The sequence below is a fragment of the Octopus sinensis genome, linkage group LG25 (assembly GCF_006345805.1).
Source record: "Octopus sinensis linkage group LG25, ASM634580v1, whole genome shotgun sequence".
NCBI lineage: Eukaryota > Metazoa > Mollusca > Cephalopoda > Octopoda > Octopodidae > Octopus > Octopus sinensis.
Genome location: NC_043021.1, coordinates 3,009,213 through 3,019,619, shown reverse-complemented (window position 1 = coordinate 3,019,619; position 10,407 = coordinate 3,009,213). Strand labels below are relative to the sequence as shown.

General features: G+C 36.5%; 1 protein-coding gene across 13 annotated transcripts in view; it reads right to left on the bottom strand.

Moving 5' to 3' along the window:
* The window catches only part of LOC115224242 (serine-rich adhesin for platelets), a 186,338-nt gene extending 178,355 nt beyond the window's left edge, over positions 1-7,983 (bottom strand). For 12 of the 13 annotated variants that reach the window (XM_029795039.2, XM_036513200.1, XM_036513202.1 and 9 more), the window contains exon 1: positions 7,834-7,983. The gene's annotated coding sequence lies outside the window, so the exon portion shown is untranslated. The remainder of the gene's footprint in view (positions 1-7,833) is intronic. The other variant, XM_029795040.2, reaches the window with a different exon arrangement.
* Between the last annotated feature and the right edge of the window lie 2,424 nt (positions 7,984-10,407).

The window sequence follows — 10,407 nt, the reverse complement described above, 5'->3', positions numbered from 1 at the left end:
GTGGGGGTGGGTGGAAGAAATGAGACTGTAAAGCCTTCATGCCTTTCTTGGGTGATTGGAAGGGATATTAGCCGAGTGGAATGTCAACAACTGGAAAGGAAATCGAAAAATATGTTGTGGACTTAGTTACCACTAAATACACACACACACACACCGATGCAAGTGTGGCTGTACTTAGAAATTAGCTTCCAGACCACGTGGTTTGGGGTTCGGTCCCACTGCGCGGCAAGCGTCTTCCACTAAAGCCCTGTGAGTAGATGTGGTTAAAAGAAGCTGAAAGCAGCCCGACACACACACGTGTGTGTGTGTATATGTGTTGCAGTGTTTATATACCTCACCAACCGGTGTTTAATGTCTCCGTTGGAGGTTCGGCCAAAAAAAAAAAAAAAAAAAAAGAGAGATCAGTAGAATAAGATTACAAAATCAAAAAAAAAATACTGTGATCGATTTGTTCAACCAAACCTTTCAAGGCGGTGCCCCAGCACAGCCGCAGTCTAATCACTGAAATACGCCAAAAAAAAAAAAAAAAATGCACATACATAGAGAAAGAGGCACACACACACACACACACTCTAACATGTATAATTAGGTCAGGTGAAAAGGGAAGGTGTAAAGGAAATTGCTTGACATTTATAGCTTAGGGACTGACACGAACTTTACGGATGATATGCGTATAAACATACATACACACACATATAGACCTACATACAGGTGGGCATATTATTATGTTAGATACCTTTTGAACTTATATGTACATTATGTGTAAAATACGAGTCCTCCACTGCAACAAGACTTCTCAGCTCCGCCGCATATGTCAAAATCCACGAAGGGGAGGAGGGGAAGAAGAAGAAGAAGCACAGAGAAGCAAGTTCTGTTTACCATACATGGAAAGAACTTGTGTCAACGGTGTTTTTTTGACACAAAGTGTTTACGAGACCCCGAGGTTGCCGAGGTTAAAGTGCAAAACTTTTGCAGAAGGAAGAAAAAAATAAATAACTGAATGAAAAAACGTCAGGAATAAGAGACAGAAGGGGATTGAAATACAATCAGAATTAATAAACAAAACAAAAAACTAGGAGTAATCCCCATTATACGGGTATAAAGTATGGGTATTTCGTCTGCGTTACGTTGTGAGTTCAAATTCCGCCGAGGTCGACTTTACCTTTCATCCTTTCGGGGGTCGATAAAATTAAGTACCAGTTACGCACTGGAGTCGATGTAATCGACTTAATACCTATGTCTGTCCTTGTTTGTCCCCTCTGTGTTTAGCCCCATGTGGGTAATAAAGAAATAGGTATAAAGTATGCTTCTCTGTGATCGCTCGGCCTGCTAGAAATAACAGCAAAATTCTCTCGAATCACTCTTTAAAAAAACAACACATTTGACAAATTAGTCCTCGATCGACAAATGGTCACCGGAGGAACGCTTTTCGTGACTGTCCAATAAAGACTAAAGCAACAACACAATTATAAGGCACGGCTGGTAATTTTTTTTTTTTAATATAAATAATTTCTGGTTAATATAGGGCGTGACAGAGGAGGCACCAGGCTACGACCACATCGACTCTGCTACTGATGAGATGAAAAGAAAAATTGACCCCGGCATGATTTGAACTCAAATGCAAAAGGACCTAACAAACATTACAGCAAAGCTTTTGTGCCCAGGACACTGTCACTTGTGCTATCCGACTCCTCACCATAATTTTACCATCCACATGGCGGTGGTTGTTGACAGAAACCAACCAAATTATTCGGGGTTCATTATAACTAACAAATAGCAATGGCTTCTCATTTAGGAAAAAAAGTTAGGGTTTTTTTGGGGTCAGAACAAGTTACGTGATTACATCGAACCCCAGATCTTGACAGGATTTGATCTCAGAACGTAAAAAGCGAAACATTTTGTCCGGCGCGCTAACGAGTCTGCCAACTGGCCTCCTTAGTAATAATAACAATTCTTTCTATTATGAGCACAAGGCCTGAAATCGGGGGGAGGGGTCCAGTCGAGTAGATCGACCCCAGTACGCAACTGGTACTTAATTTATCGACTCTGAAAGGATGAAAGACAAAGTCGACCTCGGCGGAATTTGAACTCAGAACATAAAAACAGATGAAATGGCGCTAAGCATTTTGCCCGGCGCTGTAACGATTCTGCCAACTCGCCAACCATAATAATAATAATAATGTTATTTTCCTTAAGATAAATAAGCATTTTCCAGGGAAACTGAACACAGACGATTATGGCGATCTTTCGATATCAGTCTGTTAAGTCGACATGAGAAGACGACGTCATTCACCCTCTTTTTCGACCTAATCGCTCTTTTATTTGTCATGGAAGGAAGGTTGTGCGAGTGAATTGTGAATGACGTCATGTACAAATACCGAAAGATTGCCGGGATTATATTATAGGCAGGGACAGTAGAAGGTTACTGGAGTAAATAAAATGTCTTGCGATACTTGGCTTAAAGTCATCAGTCGAGGCCTTACCAGGGGCGACTTTGTATTCCAGCCTTAGGATGTTGACAACGTTAGTGCTGAATGAATATATATATATATACACACACACAATCTCTCTCTCTCTCTATATATATATATATATACATACACACACTCTCTCTCTCTATATATATATATATATATACACACACACACACTCTCTGCAAGAATGAAATCAATATTAAGGGTAACATGGTTGCTAATGGGATAGGTCCTTCCGAAAAATATATAGGAGAAATTCATTGGTTAAAAAGAAAATTTCTTATGGGTATGTGGTTACGGGTGCAAGGGGTATTATTGTTAGCAAGTACTGTCGAACGGATGGATAGATAGATAGATCATTCGGTCGTGCTTATTGCACAGGTCGTCATGACTCGTTCTCTCTCTCCCGTCTGTTCGGTCCGGCATTGCACGTGGCAGGTCTTCTCGGGTGCACTCCTCGCACAGTTGATGCATATAGGGTAGGTAGGCTCGAAGAGGGTCCGCCAGCATTTGGGTACCCCATGCTTCGCTCCTCGGAGAAGAACGCCGATGATCTCATCCATTGCTTCCCCAGTCCAGCGAAGCCGCCTGTTCCTCTTTCTCTGATGACGTATGTGACATTCCGTGGTAAATTACCATAGAGAAGAAGTTCTTCCGTAGGATGCTGTCTCCAGCAGATGTACAGAACAGCTCAAAGCATTCTTGTAGAAATTCCGTCAATTTTTCTTTCCGTGCATCCATAAAAACAGAAGACTGCACAACCGCCAGAAAGAAATTACGTTTCAAATTTAATGGAAGTTTAGATTTCCAGACCGTTGATAATTTATTTAGAGCTGCCCAGAGGCTTTGCCGATTCGGACGGACATGGACATAACTTGTGGACAGACCTTCGCGATTTTAGTTCCAAGGTATGTGAATAGATATAGATGGTTAAAAATGTGATCAAATGTAGCTTCTGTGTGTAACGAACACCGAAGACCATATACACACAACATCATATAACAACCAATTAACATCAGAAAAGAAAAAATCAAATGAATGAAATATAGGAGAAGATATCAATATGTATCTTTTAATTTCGCTGTCCTCCCGCCGCCGCCCTGTGTAACGTTATTCACACACATACACACGTGTGTGTGTCTGCGTAGCGTTTCGCCTGGTTTCAGATCAATGGACAAGTACAAACACAATCACACATACACACACACATTGCTTAAATGTATGAGAACTGAGTGTGTGAGAGAGAGAGAGAAAGAGAGAACTGTGTGTGAGAGAGAGAGAGAAAGAAAGAGAGAACTGTGTGTGTGCGTGAGTGCTTGGTCAGTTATCTGAAATCAAAGACAAAACGCCATCTTCTCTCTCTCTCTCTTCTCTTTGGTAAAAAAAAGAAGAAGAACAACGTTAAAATGGGGATAAGAAGCAAAAATCTAATCTTTCCTTAGCTCAGAAAGAAAAATATTTTTTTTTTAGAAAAAAAAAGCACACACAACACGTTGATTGGCAAAAAATTGTAGATGCAGTTAAATTGTACTTAACCATGCCCTGAGAGGTACATATATATATATATATTATCAATAATAAAGGGTGAAATTAATTAATTTAGAAATAATCATTAATTTCACCAAGTAGAGTTTCGGCATGTAAAAGCCCCATTCAAGGAAGGGGTTTAAGTAATACTAAGTAATTAAGGGTATAGCAACGATTTGCCTCACCACACACCGAATTTAGAAATAGCAGTCAAAGAGTTTTGGCTATTCTTTCTACTTAATATATATATATATTACACACACACACAAGCCAAGTGGGTCCCACACCAACTACATCTCAATTCTCATCTAAGGAAAAAAACACACACACACACAGTAGCAATAATCACCACCCGAGTACCAAGAATAAACGGGGTGGCAGGCAGAGAAAGATAACAGTGAATGGGGAAAGAGTAATGGAAAACGACTGGAAAAAAAAAACAAAAAACCAGTCGACACGTTGACCTCGCCACTGGACCATTAAAACATTAGCCCGGATTTCGGCAGACTACCTTCTTCTATGTATAGGTCGTTGGTGTATATATATATATATATACTATATATACTGTGTGTGTTCAGTCTAGGTGATATAAAGGCGAGGGTATGATGGCGAATATAGATTCGGGTATGAATTCCTGTTAACGGCGCTTCGTCATATATTTTTCAGTTTTGTTGAAGTGACGACGGCGAAAAAATAGGGAGGTCAGATTCTTTTCTTCTTGTAGTGAACACAGACAGAAAGGTAATGGAAATACACAGATATATATATGTGTGTGTGTAGAAATATAGTGTGTCTATGTGTTTCATATATATGTATATATATATAAGTAAAACTGTATGTATATGAACAGAAGGCAAGAAAGATGAAGGAGTGGGGGGTGAAAAATAGGAAGGAAGGAAATAAAAGAGTGTAAAATGTTGACGCGAGAGAGGGAAGAGCAAATGGATGAAGACGAAAAAAGGAAGAGCATATATAAATGATAAGGAAGGGTTAGAGAGAGGAGGAGGAGAGAGAGAGAAAGAAGGAGAAAAGGTGAGAATAAAAAAATGGAGAGAGAGAGAGGAGGGAGAAATGAATAAGGTAAAACACAAAGAAAGAGGGAGGGAAAAAGATGGAAAAGGGGGTAAAAGCAAGAGGAGAGAGAGACAGAGAAGGAGGACGGGAGAAAATTATACGAATTATAGAGAAGGGGTAGGAGGAGGAGGTGGCGGAGATGTAAGTGAGAGAGAGTGAAAGATGGATTAAAAAAAAAGAGAGAAAAAAAGAACAAATGAAAAAGGAAATATGAAGGAGAGGGGGAAAAAGGGGAGGCACAGAGCTGGAGTAATTAGAAAGAAGAAGGTATAGCGAGATATTTGCAAGAAAGACAGAGAGGAGAAGAGACAGAGTGTGAGTGGGACTTGGTTCTCAGAGACAGCAGCAATGGCTCTTTATGGTCCAGAAAATTGTGTGTGTGTGTGTATATATATATATATATATATAGATATATATATATACATACATTATACAGTCTATATATATACGTTTAGTTATATATAAGCTCAAGAAAAGCTAGAAATCCAAAAAGGACTCGATATAAGTTAAATGGATAAACTAGATTGTTTTAGCAAGGAATTTCTGATTTCGATAATTCCAATAAGATGTTAAAATATATAATCATTATATATATAATATATATACTCATACACACACATATATCTATTATATATATATATATATATATAATATATACTCATACACACACATATATCTATTATATATATATATATATATACTCATACACACACATATATCTATATATATATATATATACATAATATATATCTCATCACACACATATATCTATTTTATATATATATATATATATATATACTCATACACACACATATATCTATTTTATATATATATATATAATATATATATACTCATACACACACTATATCTATTTTATATATATATATATAATATATATACTCATACACACACATATATCTATTTTATATATATATATATAATATATATATACTCATACACACACATATATCTATTATATATATATATAATATATATATACTCATACACACACATATATCTATTATATATATATATAATATATATATACTCATACACACACATATATCTATTATATATATATATAATATATATATCTCATACACACACATATATCTATTATATATTATATAATATATATTACTCTCATACACACACACATATATATATATATATATATATATATATATTATATATATATATATATATACTCCTACACACACACATATATATATGTAATATATATATATACTCATACACACACACACATATTATATATATATATATATATACTCTAACACACACATATATCTATCATATATATATATACTCATACACACACATATATCTATCATATATATATATACTCATACACACACATCTATCTGCTGTCTACAGACTTATTTGGTGGCTAGGATTTATTTATTAAAAAGAAAAAAAGGAAACTATTCTCAAACAGGGACACAAACTGGTTGGTAGGAATTACTAAAAAGAGGGAGAAACTATTTTCTGAAGAACAAAAAGAAAGAATCAAGGATGAGAAATGCGAAAAGCGATTTATTTTTTTTCACAGTGAAATTCTTACGACGTGAGAGATTCTTAGACAAAAAAAAAAAAAAAAATGGATATAAATTTTTGTCACTTAGGAGGACATTGAGCTTCATATACACACACATATATATATATATATATATATGTATATATGTATACCAATTAAGGACTGAACACGAAAAGTGGACAGTCAACATGCTAGATATAGACGTCAAATCGCCATTCTCCACAAAGATTTATGTTCAGTCCTTAATTGGTATATATAAATATTTTAATCTTCGGATTCTTTTTAATATGCTAGACCACTGGTTTTAATTGATAAATATCAATTTCTACCCTTAATTAATATTATATATATATATATATGTGTGTGTGTGTAGGCTGATCATGGACAACCTCATTTGTGAAGCAAATTAGAAGGGGGAAAATTTTGTGACATTATAAATGAATGGTGACAATCAAAAGTGAATATTTTATTCGGTTTACCAACAAAATGTGAAAAGAAATGAAGATGTAGAATAAAAAAAATTGAATAAAATGATTGTAAGGTCGGTTATAAATGAAATATTTGAGTGGATTCCTTGGTTGTCAAAGGGTTTAAACCGAATCAATTAAAATTATATTTCCCTAAACTTCGATTGTCAACATTCATTCAGTGCCATGTAAGGAAAAAATTTGGGGGTTTTTTGGGGGTGTTTTTTTAATAAAAATTCGGGGTATTCGATTTGAAACCCCGATTCTTAGTTTTAAATAAATATTTATTTATTATATTCGAAAAATGACAGATGCATTTTTTGGGGTGAAAAGATGCTTTCTCTGCAAAGTGGTTTTTAAACACACACACAGCATGTACTTTAAATGGAACCGTGTCGAGGTAGGTTGGCTGACCGTAAAAGCAAAAAGAAAGTGCTCATGCCACTTAATTCATCGCTTGTACCCTTAAAAATACCTCCATTCGTACGCGATTAGATAATGGGGGTTTCGTTTCGTACATGTTTTCTATTGAAGAATGAACCCCCATTTTTCAAACCATTTAAACGAAACAGACCACCGTCACCGTCACCATCGTCACCCCCGCCACAAACAATAAAGGTTATTTCTTCAGAAATGATTCATGAAAATTTTTTTCAGAAGGGGGCCAGAAAAACAAAGGGAAGGAGGAAGGAAAAAAAAAATATGCACGATTGTTAACTGAAATATGGTGCTTTACCTTCACATTTCCGGCTGCTTTGTGGAGGCTAGGAGACAAACTGATTGTAAAAAATGTTGATATTAACGACGGAGGATCCGCCGCTGGAAGTACTCAACCATTGAATCAAAGAAAGACGCTGGCTTTAACCACTGGGTTATCTCCCATCAATTTAGACCGACAACAGCGCCACGAACACCAGATTATAAATTCAGGGGTAGATAAACGCATTTCTAGACTTATCTAAACATAAAAAAGAAAAAAGAAAAAAATTATTTTATTTTTTTTCTTTATTCAATAGTTTTTTTTTTTATCTCTACAGGATCGCCAGGTTAAACATCTTTTGTGAGGATGGAGGAAAGCAGGGGGTTATGAAATATAGTATGAGTCTACGAATTTTTTTTTGAAAATTGACAAGCAAACGGGAATAATAGAGTACTCAATACGCTATCTAGTGTGTGGATATATATATATATATATATATATATATATATATGTATATGTATGCACACACATATATATAGGTGTATATTATACATGTATATACGCACACATATATACATATGTATATAGGTGGATATTATGCATATATATGTATGCACACACATATATATAGGTGTATATTATACATGTATATACGCACACATATATACATATGTATATAGGTGGATATTATGCATATATATACTCACACACATATACATACGAATAGGTGAAATACACATACACACACATACACATTCTTTTATTCTTTTACTTGTTTCAGTCATTTGACTGTGGCCATGCTGGAGCACTGTTTTTTTTCTTTTTTTTTTTTTTTTTGTTTCAGTCATTAGACTGTAGCTTTGAATTTTTAGTCAAACATCAAACAAATCGACCCCAGGACTTCATTTTTAAGCCTGGTACTTATTCTATCAGTATATTTGGCTGAACCGCTAAGTTACAGGGACACACACCAACACTGGTTGTCAAGCAGGGGATACAGATACAGATATATATCTGAGACCCCCTTCAGTCATGACTGACCATGGGATTGCACCTAGAAAGTTACCCTCCCAGGCACAAGTCCGGGCAAGGTTGTTTATGGAAGACCAGCAGTCGCCCATGCATACCAGCCACTCCATGCTACTGATGTTATCCAAGGGAAAGGAAAAGGCCGATATGGCTTGGCACCAGTGATGTCGCAACTCATTTCTACAGATGAGTGAACTGGAGCAATGTGAAATAAAGAGTCTTGCTCAAGAACACAACATGCAACCCGGTCCAGGAATCAAACTCACTACCTCATGATTGTGAATCTGATACAGGCTTCAAAATTTGCATCAGGGAAGAATTTTAAAATCTCCCTAATGTCTGGAGTTTCATTTTCCATCACTAACAGATATCGTAACCCCAGTCAAGGTGAATAGGGAGTGAAATATGTAGAGAAGTAGATAATAGTGTTCATGGGTGTATAGAGATAAACAACTCCAATATAATTGAATACTTATTTTCAATGAAATTTATTTAGCGATGCTGGCTCCATATAAAAAGCACTTGTGCTGGTGCCATGTAAAAAACATCTGTCTGGTACTATGTAAAAAGTACCTGTGCTGACACCACATAAAACAATGAACACCTATGCCAGTACCATGTAAAAAAGCACTTGGGCTGGTGCCACATAAAAGCACCTGGTACACTTTGTAAAGTGGTTTGCATTAGGAAATGCACCAAGCTGCAGAAACCATGCCACAACAGACTGGGGTCTGGTGCAGCCCTCTGGTTGCATTGCTGTTCATACATAAGCATTGTGCAATCTGCCTTTCACTCTAAGTTTCTCTCACTCTTTCCTCCTGCATCTTGCAGCTCACCTGCGATGGACCGGCGTCCTGTCCAGGTGGGGAACCTATACACCAAGGAAACCAGGAAATCAGACCTTATGAGCCAGGCATGGCTTGAGAAGGAACAAACCTACTCTGTCAGGCTTTTTTGCTGCACTGCTAAGTTACAGGGACATAAACACACCAACATCTGTTGTCAAGTGGTGGAGGAGTGGGGAAACAAACACAAACATACAGACACACACACATGGATATATACATATATATATCCAACAGGTTTCTTTCAGTTTCTGTCAACCAAATCTACTCACAAAGATTTGGTTGACCTGAGGCTATAGTAGAAGACACTTGCCCAAGGTGCCAAGCAGTGGAACTGAACCCAGAACCATGTTTGGGAAGCAAGCTTCTTACTACACAGTCATTCATTCATATACATGTAATGGACTTCTTTTTATCATCTTTTCACCAAATTCCCATAAAAAGGTGTTCTGTTAGCCTGGAGCTATAGCAAAAGATGCTTACCAAAGCACCTATAGCAAAAGATGCTTACCAAAGCACCTATAGCAAAAGATGCTTACCAAAGCACCTTAGCAAAAGATGCTTACCAAAGCCCTATAGCAAAAGATGCTTACCAAAGCACCTATAGCAAAAGATGCTTACCAAAGCACCTATAGCAAAAGATGCTTACCAAAGCACCTATAGCAAAAGATGCTTACCAAAGCACCTATAGCAAAAGATGCTTACCAAAGCACCTATAGCAAAAGATGCTTACCAA